We start from the raw sequence: 13,478 nt of genomic DNA, 5'->3' as shown, positions 1-13,478 counted from the left end.
CTAGTAGATGCTTGATTGGTCGTGGAAATAGTGGAAACTTGAGCATTCCTGATATTATCATTCTTCAACATGCTTTGCTTGGAGACAATACCTTTAGTACGGGTGCCGTCGTTGCTAAATGGCTAGCCCTGAGTCGTACAAAAGGCCCCATATTTGGAGGTACCTATGCTACACGTCTTGCTAGACATTTTCAGATACCCATTAGGCACCATGAGGAAAAGGAGACAATATTGCCTCCTCACATTTTAGATTACAAGAGCATGGTAGCACACAAGTTTATTGTTGACAACGGAGATAGGATGCTCTTGTATAAACTTAGATTCAATAAGAAACACTTTGAGATTATTATTTTGCCTGCGCCTTTGTTGTTTGATTTGCTTGCAGAAAATTTTCTTGTCACACCGGAGGCAGTGAACAATCACCGAGCTCAAGCTTTTACTCCAGAACCTGAACCTGAACCTGAATCGGAACCTGAGCTGGACCCTTATCGTGCATCATCTCTCCAGTGGGATCCGGAGATGACCAGCCAGAATTATCCTGATTACACCTCTCATTACACCGGAGAGAGTAGCAGCGGTCCTTGGTATTAAACCAACTTAGGCCAAAAGCCTAAGCTTGGGGGAGTACGTATTTCTCACCGACTTTACATTCATGTTCACACACTAGTCATCGGTGCTCATACTCTTTCATTGTATTATCCATGCTAGTTAAAATTTCTTTTTCTAGTTTTCTTCTTGTGTGTTTGATAAACCTTGAGAAAAAACCAAAAAATTAGTTAGTTTAATTTCCTTGCCTGTAGTAGGAATTAAAATGAAAACCCAAAATATTTTTAGTTCTTCTTCTTACTTGTTGAGAGCTTTCCCGTGTAAATAGTTTAATTTTCTTTTCTTTCCTTTAGGGGTCGAGAAGACCATATTGAAAATGCTTAGTGGCTCTTATTTGCATGATTGTTTATTTAATTTATAGCCCATATTACTTGTCTTATCTCTTGAGTTGAATGCTTGCAGATTCCAGCTTAGTCCAATGCACGTACACTCTTATTATTATACACATCGTTCGGTCGTGCGAGTGAAAGGCAATAATGACGATATATGATGGACTTATTGGGATGAGAAAAACTGGTATGAACTCGACCTCTCTTGTTTTTGTAAATATGATGAGTTCATCATTCCTGAGTCAGCTATTATGAAGTAAACATATTTGCAATGACATTAGAGATTATAGTTACTTGTGCCATGCTTGATTAGCTATGAGTTATAATGGTTTACCTTGCATGCCAACATGCTATTAGAATAATTATGATGTGATATGATGGGATGGTGTCCTCCATTGAATGAATTGTGACTCGACTTGGCACATGTTCACGCATGTAGTTGAATCAAATCAACATAGCCTTCATGATATTTATGTTCATGGTGGATTATATCCTACTCATGCTTGTACCCGATGTGAATTAATTTTAATGCATGTTTACGACTGTTGTCGCTCTCTCAGTTGGTCGCTTCCCAGTCTTTTGCTAGCCTTCACCTGTACTAAGCGGGAATACTGCTTGTGCATCCAAACTCCTTAAACCCTAAAGTTGTTCCATATGAGTCCACCATACCTACCTATATGCGGTATCTACCTGCCGTTCCAAGTAAATTTGTATGTGCCAAACTCCAAACCTTCAAATGAAATTCTGTTTTGTATGCTCGAGCAGCTCATGTTACAACTAGGGCTGCCTATATCTTCCATGCTAGGTGGGTTATTCTCACGAGGAGTGGACTCCGCTCCTCATTCACCAGAAAGGGCCGGTAACCGGGATGCCCAGTCCCATGATCCAAAAAGATCAAAGTAAATAAAAATAATTAAACAAAACTCCCCCAGGGCTGTTGTATGTTGGAGGCACTCGTTGTTTCGAGCAAGCCATGGATTGATGCTTGTTGGTGGTTGGGGGAGTATAAACCTTTACCATTCTGTTTGGGAACTGCCTATAATGCATTTAGTATGGAAGATACAACCATCTCATAGTTGTTGCGTTGACAACAAAAGTATGCCGCTCAAAATGTTATTCAATCTCTATTTTAAAACCGAGCTCTGGCACCTCTACAAACCCCTGCTTCCCTCTACGAAGGGCCTATCTATTTACTTTTATGTTGAGTCATCATCCTTCTTATTAAAAGCACCCGCTGGAGAGCACACTGTCATTTGCATTCATTACTATTGGTTTATATTGGGTATGACTTGACTGGATCTCTTTTACCATAAATTACAATGTTTAGTCAGTCTTTGATCTTTAAAGGTGCTCTGCATTTATGTTTTGCGGTCTCAGAAAGGGCTAGCGAGATACCATTTTGTTATATCATGTTATGATTATTTTGACAAAGTGTTGTCATCTGAGTTTTATTATTATGGCTCGCTAGCTGATTATGCTATTGGTGTGAGTAATTGTGAGACCTATGTGTTATTGTGAGTATGGTTAGTTTGTAATATTTGCTGAAACTTGAATGCTGGCTTTTCATGTTACAACAACAAGAGCAAACAAAGTTTGTAAAAGTTTTTCTGTATCACTTTCAGTTTATCAACTGAATTGCTTAAGGACAAGCAAAGGTTTAAGCTTGGGGGAGTTGATACGTCTCCAACGTATCTACATTTCCAAACACTTTTGCCCTTGTTTTGGACTCTAACTTGCATGATTTGAATGAAACTAACCCGGACTGACGCTGTTTTCTGCAGAACTACCATGATGTTGTTTTATGTGTAGAAAAGAAAAGTTCTCGGAATGTCCTGGAAATCCACGGAGGCATTTTTTGGAATTAATAAGAATTTTTTGGCGAAAGAATTAATGCCAGGGGGCCCACAGCCTGTCCACAAGACAGCCCCCCCCCCAGGGCGCGGCCTTCTATCTCGTGGCCCCCATAGACCTCCACCTACGTCAAGTCCAATTCCATATATTCCGTCTTGGGGAGAAAAAAATCAGAGAGAAAGTTTCATCGAGTTTTACGACACGGAGCCACCGCCAAGCCCTAATCTCTCTCGGGAGGGCTGATCTGGAGTCCGTTCGGGGCTCCGGAGAGGGGGATTCGTCACCGTCATCACATGAAACATCCTCCATCACCAATTTCATGATGCTCACCGCCGTGCGTGAGTAATTCCAGCGTATGCTTGCTGGATGGTGATGGGTTGGATGAGATTTACCATGTAATCAAGTTAGTTTTGTTAGGGTTTGATCCCTAGTATCCACTATGTTCTGAGGTTGATGTTGCTATGACTTTTCTATGCTTAATGCTTGTCACTAGGGCCCGAGTGCCATGATTTCAGATCTGAACCTATTATGTTTTCATCAATATATGTATGTTGTTGATCCTATCTTGCAAGTCTATAGTCACCTATTATGTGTTATGATCCGACAACCCCGAAGTGACAATAATCGGTATACTTCTCGGTGATGACCGTAGTTTGAGGAGTTCATGTATTCACTAGGTGTTCATGCTTTGGTCCGATTCTCTATTAAAAGGAGGCCTTAATATCCCTTAGTTTCCGCTAGGACCCCGCTGCCACGGGAGGGTAGGACAAAAGATGTCATGCAAGTTCTTTTCCATAAGCACGTGTGACTATTTACGGAATACGTGCCTACATTACATTGATGAGTTGGAGCTAGTTCTATATCACCCTATGTTATTGCTATTACATGAGGAATCGCATCCGGCATAATTATCATCACTGATCCATTGCCTACGACCTTTTCATATATTGTTCTCCGCTTATTTACTTTTCCGTTGCTACTGTTACAACTGCTACAAAAACCCAAAAACATTTATCTCTAATTTTGCTACTGTTACCATTATTATCATACCACTTTTTCTACTGAACACTTTGCTGTAGATACTAAGTTATCCAGGTGTGGTTGAATTGACAACTCAACTGCTAATACTCAAGAATATTCTTTGGCTCCCCTTGTGTCGAATCATTAAATTTGGGTTGTACTTCACCCTTGAAAGCTGTTGCGATCCCCTACACTTGTGGGTTATCAGCGGCATTCCACTTAGGGTGCACTCTCATGGGCGTAAGGCCTTAGAAAAGGTGCAAGACCCCATGATGCCTTCCCTCAACACCAAGCAATACCACTTCCGCGTAGAGGTGAATTAAATTCTTAATTACTACTCAATTTAGTTAAATATGTAATCCTCACATAAACTCAATGTATACACAAACTACCCCCATATACCAAGCATAGCAACTACAACTACCACGATTTGCAAGGACGGGAAGATAGCTGAACAACATAGATAAAATAATATGTGATTCCCATACCTGCATAAATTTAAAGTGTGATATATACTACGTGCATAGAAAACAATAAGTAAAGGATGATCAACATGTAACTTGCCTTGGTTCTAGTTCAGAAAGTCACACTCCTGACAATAGTCCGCGTTGCACTCCGGACAATCTACAAGTTTCACACAATTCAACAAATCAATCACCCAAACACGAATAGAACCAAAATAAAAACCAAAAGCAAGAAAATCAATTTTGAAACTCAACAACAAAAGCATAACAGTACCTAAAATGCACTACGATCACAAAGCAAGAAGAAACACTCAATTTCGATCAATGTTTGAAAGTTACGGCCTCCGGAAGATTTATTACAAATTTGAACAAAATCAAATTTAAAAAGTGCTAACATGTGCAAACTTGGTACTATGATAAAGTGCTGATTTTTGTGAGTGCACAGGAAAAATAATTACCTAAACTGGACTTATATAATAAAAGATATAGCTAGTTGTATTTTGGATGAAAATCTGTGAAAACAAAAGAAACAGAAAATCTCCCGGTTCCTGTGCGGCACTGTAGTTGCGCATGCAGCAGTCTGCCATGTGGCAGTTTGTGATTGGCCAAAGGCTCTTGTGCGCGTGCGTGCTCACCAGAAGCAGAGGACGGCGGCGGTGGTCGGGCGTCGGCGGCGGCGGCTCCCCGGTGGGTCTCCGGTGAAGGTGAAGTGGCGGATGGGTTCAGCGACGAGTGGCGGAGGTGGTGGTGGTGTCGGACGGCGATGAGGTTCCTTCTATAGGTGGCGCGACCACGTGAACCTCGGTGCTCCGGCGGCAGCGGACGTCGGTGGAGGCGGCGTTCGGCTGCGTCTCCGGTGACAACAAGGTGTCAGAAAAGTGCAGCATTGAAGGGGGAAATTGAACGGAGCAAACAACATGGTCGTAGGTGTCCTTACGGTGGCAGAAAGAGGCGATGAACAACGGAGGCCACGAGCTACTCCGACGAGATCCAAGACGCCCCGTAGAGGCGTGTGGTCGAGCAAGGGTGGGGAAAAGGCCTCGGTAGGGTTTCCGAGGTCCTTGGCTCGTGCTAGGCGCCTTAGGCGTGCAAGGGGTGGCTCGGGCGTCGAGTTCGACTCAGGCTCGGCCGCGGTTGCGTGCGGTGGTGCCCGTCCGGCTCGGTGAAGGAGAGGGACAGGGTGCAGGGTCCGCGGTTAGTGGGAGAGGCAGTGGGTCGGGTTTCGGGCGTGTTTCGGGCGCAGCGGCGCGGTGCAAACCGCTTCGCTGGAAAGGCGGGCTGCGGGCGACGGGAGCTGGGCTGGCGGCGCTATGCTGCGCTGCTTCTTTTTGTTTTAGAAAGAAAACAAACCTGCTACAACAGTTAAACTAAAATAAAAACAACATAATAAAACTAAACAAATATATATATATATATATATATACACAGTAAAATATATACTACTAATATAAACTACAGGAACACTAGTTCCTCACCTAATGCAATTTTGGAAAATCATTTTATGCAATAGGCCTCACAGAACAGCAACAAAACAGTCAAATAAAATATTTTGGAGACTAATAAAAATACCAGAACATATCGAATGAACTGGAAATAATATTCTTAACATTATGAACATTTCTAAACATGGGAGAAGTCATGTTATCTCCACTCCAATAAATTGCCTTTAGTTGCATAATGAAAGGAATATTGCAGAAGAGCAAATAATGCATGGAAAATATGATATGTCTATGTATGATCTAATAACATCCTAATTTAGGGAAATTGGTATGTTACACGTGTACTCTGACAGTGAGTCGTCCACGAGTGAGACGGATTCGTTATATCAGTTGGAAGACAGCGGGCTTGGGGGCTGTTCCGATGGCAGCAGTATTCCAGACCCCTTTGAGCCGCCGAGCAGAGTTGGGATTTTCATGGCTGGTACCCAGCCGGGGCTGAATTCTTCAACCACGGCAGCTATGACTTCCGGGTCAGCAGCGATGATAGCGGCTGGGGTAGGAGGCCCTGCGTGCTCGCCGGCTCAAGTTTTGATGTCTCTGATGGATAAATTTACGGCTCTACTAACAACTGTGGTTAATCCGGCGGATCAAGCTCAACATGATGCGGAGGTGGCACAACTACGTGAGGAGATAACACAAGCTAAAGAAGATCTGGCGGCAGAGGACGTCAGGATGTGTGTAGAATGGGCGACTCTTGATGGTCGGGCCCAACAGATTCAGGCACAGGCCTTTCAGCTTGCATTAGATCAGAACACATCTAATGAGGTCATGAGGAGAAGGCACCAATCTCGTCTTCCTATGGTATATGAGCCTAGAAACCTTTTTTGCACGCCTGGTACAGGGCCCAGTAACGCGCCAGAGGCAGGGACACCAGTTCAGCCACGGGTGATGGGACCCCCACATCTAAACACTGTTCTGCCTCAGCATGTACCAACACCTCTGGGTCATTATTCAAATCCGCTGGAGAACATGATCACCGCGGCGACATGATTGGTGGATCTCCCAGTCGACGGCGACTCTCCGACGTCGGTTGAGACAAGAAGGGTCAGAGAACTTCTTCAGACAGCTTTAGCACAGCAGGAGGCATACTCTTACAGTAGAGACAAGATTCATTCAACTCCACGTCCAAGCCGGAGCAGGAGTTATAATAGGCACCTGGACTCACCGACCATTTCAAGCAATGCCCAGCGCCGTGATCAGCCACGCGGGCACGACCCAGCGCGGGATGGAGTTCTTAACGTGCGTAATCAGGACAGAGTGCATCAGCAAATTGAGCAGGCGGCTCAGCTAGCAGCTCAACAAGCAACTGAGATGGCCGCTCAGCAGGCGGCTTACCAGCCTCTTCCGGTTTATCCAACGACTTCAATTGAGGCAGGTTTGATCACTAGGACCAAGGGCGTACCTTGTTTGGTACCAGCTCTGCGTAACGAACTTTTGCCCAAGGATTTCAAGGGGCCTTGGAAGGTGCCTAATTACACAGCTCACTTACAGCCTGGGGCATGGATTGAAAGCTACGAGATGGCCATGGAACTACCGGAAGTCAGTGACGCTGCGATGGCCAAGCACTTCACCATGATGTTGGATGGAACGACCCACACTTGGTTGAAGGGGCTACCACCTAATTCCATCGGTTCATGGGCAGAGTTAAAGGAGAGGTTTGTTCAGAACTTCAAGGACACATGCAAGCAACCCATGTCGATTGTGGACTTGACTAATTGCAGACAAGAAGAAGGTGAATCCACGACCCATTGGGTGCGCCGGGTCAAGGCTATAATACATTCATCTGATAAGATGGATGACGGCTCTGCAGTCTTAATGTTGGAGAAAAATTGCCGTTTTGAGCCTCTAAAACAGAAGCTGGGGCGACTCAAGTGTGATTGTAATGACATGGGCCAGCTCATGGCGGCTCTAGTCAAATACGCCGACTCTCATAGTACCAAGGATCCCGAGTCTGACAATGAGAAGGAAGGGAAGGGAAAGAAGAGCGGCAACGCCAAGGGTCCTCAGCATAACTCGGCAAATCAAGGAGGCAATAATAAACGTAAGGCTGATGGTAACTCGAAGTTTGTGGCTAACACCAATGCGCAGGGCAACAATCAACAACGTAAGGGAAGACCACCTCCTCGGTCTGGCGGGTCAGGTCCCACCCTTGAGCAGTTCCTTCACGAGCCCTGTCCAAGGCATGATACTCAGTAGAAACCAGCCACCCACCTATGGAAGGATTGCATGATCATGATGGCTTTCAAGAATTCTAACATGTTTGACGACAATAATGGGCCAGGCGGCGACTCAGGCGGTTGATATGTCTCCAACGTATCTATAATTTTTGATTGTTCCATGCTATTATATTACCTGTTTTGGATGTTTATGGGCTTTATTTTACACATTTATATCACTTTTGGGACTAACCTACTAACCGGAGGCCCAACCCATATTGCTGTTTTTGTGTGTGCCTATTTCAGTATTCCAAAGAAAAGGAATATCGAACGGAGTCCAAACAGAATGAAACCTTCGGGAGCATGATTTTTGGAACGAACGTGATCCAGAGGACTTGGAGTGGAAGTCGAGAAGCAGCTGAGGCCTCCACGAGATAGGAGGGCGCCCCCCATAGGGCGCGCCCCCTGTCTCGTGGGCCCCTCGGGCGTCCACCGACGTATTTCTTCCTCCTATATAAGCCTACGTACCCCGAAAACATCCAGGGAGCACCTGAAACACAATTTCCACCACCGTAACCTTCTGTATCCGCGAGATCCCATCTTGGAGCCTTTGCCGGCACTCTGCCGGAGGGGGAATCGACCATAGAGGGCTTCTACATCAAAACCATAGCCCTTCCGATGAGTTGTGAGTAGTTTACCATAGACCTACGGGTCCATACTTATTAGCTAGATGGCTTCTTCTCTCTTTTTGGATCTCAATGCAATGTTCTCCCCCTCTCTTGTGGAGATCTATTCGATGTAAACTCTTTTTGGGGTGTGTTTGTCAAGATTCGATGAATTGTGGGTTTATGATCAAGTTTATTTATGAATAATATTTGAATCTTCTCTGAATTCTTTTATGTATGATTGAGTTATCTTTGCAAGTCTCTTCGAATTATCAGTTTAGTTTGGCCTACTAGATCGATCTTTCTTGCCATGGGAGAAGTGCTTAGCTTCGGGTTCAATCTTGCGGTGTTCTTACCCAGTGACAGAAAGGGTTGCAAGACACGTATTGTATTGTTGCCATCGAGGATAAAAAGATGGGGTTTATATCATATTGCTTGATTTTATCCCTCTACATCATGTCATCTTGCTTAATGCGTTACTCTGTTCTTATGAACTTAATACTCTAGATGCATGCTGGATAGCGGTTGATGTGTGGAGTAATAGTAGTAGATGCAGGCAGGAGTCGGTCTACTTGTTGCGGACATGATGCCTATATACATGATCATGCCTAGATAACTTCATAATTATTTGCTTTTCTATCAATTGCTTGACAGTAATTTGTTCACCCACCGTAATACTTATGCTCTTGAGAGAAGCCTCTAGTGAAACCAATGGCCCCCGGGTCTATCTATTATCATATTTGCTTCCAATCTACTTTTATTTGCATCTTTATTTTCTGCATCTATATTATAAAATGCCAAAAATATATTTATCTTATCATACTATCTCTATCAGATCAACTTTCTCAAGTGGCCGTGAAGGGATTGACAACCCCTTTATTGTGTTGGTTGCGAGTTCTTTGTTTGTTTGTGTAGGTTCATGGGACTTGTTGAGGAGCCTCCTACTCAATTGATACCTTGGTTCTCAAAAAACTGAGGGAAATACTTACGCTACTCTGCTGCATCACCCTTTCCTCTTCAAGGAAAACCAACGCAAGCTCAAGACGTAGCAAGAAGGATTTCTGGCGCCGTTGCCGCGGAGGTCTTCGCTCAAGTCAAGACATACCAAGTACCCATCACAAACTCATCTCCCTCGCATTTACATTATTTGCCATTTGCCTCTCGTTTTCCTCTCCCCCACTTCACCCTTGCCGTTTTACTCGCCCTCTCTTTCCCAATATTCTCCTCTCTTTTCCGTTTGCTGTTTTCTATTTGCTTGTGTGTTGGATTACTTGTTGCCATGGCGCAAGATAGTACCAAATTGTGTGATTTCTCGAATACCAATAATAATGATTTCCTTAGTACTCTGATTGCTCCTATTAATGATGTTGAGTCTTGTGAAATCAATACTGCTTTGCTGAATCTTGTTATGAAAGATCAATTCACCGGCCTTCCTAGTGAAGATGCCGCTACTCATCTAAACAACTTTGTTGATTTGTGTGATATGCAAAAGAAGAAAGATACAGATAATGATATTGTTAAATTGAAGCTATTTCTGTTTTCACTTGGAGATTGTGCTAAAGTTTGGTTTTCGTGTTTGCCTAAAAATAGTATTGATTCTTGAAACAAGTGCAAAGATGCTTTTATCTCTAAGTATTTTCCTCCCGCTAAGATCATCACTCTTAGGAACGATATTATGAATTTTAAACAACTTGATCATGAGCATGTTGCCCAATCTTGGGAAAGAATGAAATTGACGATTTGTAATTGCCCTACTCATGGTTTGAATTTATGGATGATCATACAAAAATTTTATGCCGTTGCTCTAGAAATCTTTTAGATTCGGCCACCGGAGGCACATTTATGGAAATCAAATTAGGAGAGGCTACAAAACTTCTTGATAATATCATGGCTAATTATTCTCAATGGCACACCGAAAGATCTTCTATTAAAAAAGTGTTGGGGAACGTAGCAGAAATTCAAAATTTTCTACGCATCACCAAGATCAATCTATGGAGAGACTAGCAACGAGAGATAGGGGAGTGCATCTACATACCCTTGTAGATCGCTAAGCGGAAGCATTACAAGAACGCGGATGAAGGAGTCGTACTCGTAGCGATTCAGATCGCGGTTGATTCCGATCTAAGCGCCGAACAACGGCGCCTCCGCGTTCAACACACGTGCAGCCCGGTGACGTCTCCCGTGCCTTGATCCAGCAAGGGGAGAGGGAGAGGTTGGGGAAGACTCCGTCCAGCAGTAGCACAACGGCGTGGTGGTGATGGAGGAGCGTGGCACTCCAGCAGGGCTTCGCCAAGCACCGCAAGAGACGAGGAGGGAGAGAGGTAGGGCGGCGCCAAGAGAGAGTTCATCTCGTGTGATTTGCAGCCCTCAATAACTCAAGTATATATAGGGGAAGGGGAAGGGCTGCGCCCCCATCTAGGATTCTCTCCCTAGGGGTGGCGGCAGGCCCCAAAACCCATCTAGGGTGCGGCCAAGGGGGGGAAGAGAGGGGGGCACCCTAGGGTGGGCCTTAAGGCCCATCTAGACCTAGGGTTTGCCTCCTCCCACTCTCCCTACGCCTTGGGCCTTGGTGGGGGGGGGGGCGCACCAGCCCACCTAGGGCTGGTCCCCTCCCACACATGGCCTATGCAGCCCTCTGGGGCCGGTGGCCCCACCAGGTGGACCCCCGGGACCCTCCCGGTGGTCCCGATACGTTACCGATAGCACCCGAAACCTTTCCGGTGACCAAAACAGGACTTCCCATATATAAATCTTTACCTCGGGACCATTCCGGAACTCCTCGTGATGTCCGGGATCTCATCCGGGACTCCAAACAACATTTGGTAACCACATATGTTTATTCCCTATAACCCTAGCGTCATCGAACCTTAAGTGTGTAGACCCTACGGGTTCGGGAACCATGCAGACATGACTGAGACAACTCTCCAGCCAATAACCAACAGCGGGATCTGGATACCCATGTTGGCTCCCACATGTTCCACGATGATCTCATCGGATGAACCACGATGTCAAGGATTCAATCAATCCCGTATACAATTCCCTTTGTCTAGCGGTATAGTACTTGCCCGAGATTCGATCGTCGGCATCCCGATACCTTGTTCAATCTCGTTACCGGCAAGCCTCTTTACTCGTTCCATAACACATCATCCCACGATCAACTCCTTGATCACATTGTGCACATTATGATGATGTCCTACCGAGTGGGCCCAGAGATACCTCTCCGTCACACGAGTGACAAATCCTAATCTCGATTCATGCCAACCCAACAGACACTTTCAGAGATACCCGTAGTGCACCTTTATAGCCACCCAGTTACGTTGTGATGTTTGGTACACCCAAAGCATTCCTACGGTATCCGGGAGTTGCATAGTCTCATGGTCTAAGGAAAAGATACTTGACATTCAGAAAAGCTTTAGCATACGAACTACACGATCTTGTGCTATGCTTAGGATTGGGTCTTGCCCATCACATCATTCTCCTATGATGTGATCCCGTTATCAATGACATCCAATGTCCATGGTCAGGAAACCATGACCATCTGTTGATCAACGAGCTAGTCAACTAGAGGCTCAGTAGGGACATGTTGTGGTCTATGTATTCACACATGTATTGCGGTTTCCGGCCAATACAATTATAGCATGAATAATAGACAATTATCATGAACAAGGAAATACAATAATAACCATTTTATTATTGCCTCTAGGGCATGTTTCCAACAAAAAGTGCATGCTATAGAAGAAAGCAATGTTTTGAGTGGAAAGATGGATGAACTTATGAAGTTGTTTGCTACTAAAAATACTCCTCTTGATCCCAATGATATGCCTTTGTCTACCTTGATTGAGAATAATAATGAATCTATGGATGTGAATTTTGTTGGTAGGAATAGTTTTGGGAACAATGCTTATAGAGGAAACTTTAGTGCTAGACCGTTCCCTAGTAATTCCTCTAATAATTATGGAAATTCCTACAATAATTATTATGGTAATTTTAATAAGATGCCCTCTGATTTTGAGAATAGTGTGAAAGAATTTATGACTTCTCAAAAGAATTTTAATGCTTTGCTTGAAGAAAAATTGCTCAATGTTGATGATTTGGCTAGGAACGTTGATAGACTTTCACTTGATGTTGATTCTCTCAAACTTAGATCTTCTCCTCCTAAGCATGATATCAATGAGAGAATTTCCATTGACGTGTGCAAGGAAAGAACCGCTAGATTACGTGCTAAGAAAGATAGCTTTATAAAAGCGTGTTCTTCTAGTTTCCAAGGAAATAATGATGAAGATCTCAAAGTTATTGATGTGTCCCCTATTAGATCTTTGTTTTGTAATATGAATCTTGAAAATAATGGGACTGGAGATGAGTCAACTTTATTTAGAAGGCGTCCCAAGAATTTGGAGTTTTTAGATCTTGATGCTAAATTTGGTAAAAGTGGGATTGGAGAGGTCATGACTTTAAATAGCATTGAACCTACTATCTCGGATTTCAAGGAATTTGATTATGATAATTGTTATTTAGAAAGTTGTATTTCCTTGTTGCAATCCGTTGTTAATTCTCCACATGCTTATAGTCAAAATAAAGCTTTTGCCAAACATATCGTTGATGCCTTGTTACAATCTTATGATGAAAACCTTAATTTGGAAGTTTCTATACCTAGAAAACTTAATGATGAGTGGGAACCTACTATAAAGAGTAAAATTAAAGATCATGAGTGTTTTGCTTTGTGTGATTTGGGTGCTAGTGTTTCCACGATTCCGAAAACTTTATGTGATATTCTAGGTTTCCATCATCTGGATGATTGCTCTTTAAATTTGCACCTTGCGGATTCCACCATTAAAAAGCCAATGGGAAGGATCAATGATGTTATAATTGTTGCAAATAGAAATTTGGTG

Source organism: Triticum aestivum, chromosome 3B, assembly GCF_018294505.1.
Source record: "Triticum aestivum cultivar Chinese Spring chromosome 3B, IWGSC CS RefSeq v2.1, whole genome shotgun sequence".
In the NCBI taxonomy this organism is placed as follows: Eukaryota; Viridiplantae; Streptophyta; class Magnoliopsida; order Poales; family Poaceae; genus Triticum; species Triticum aestivum.
Note: the sequence above shows the minus strand (reverse complement) of the source record.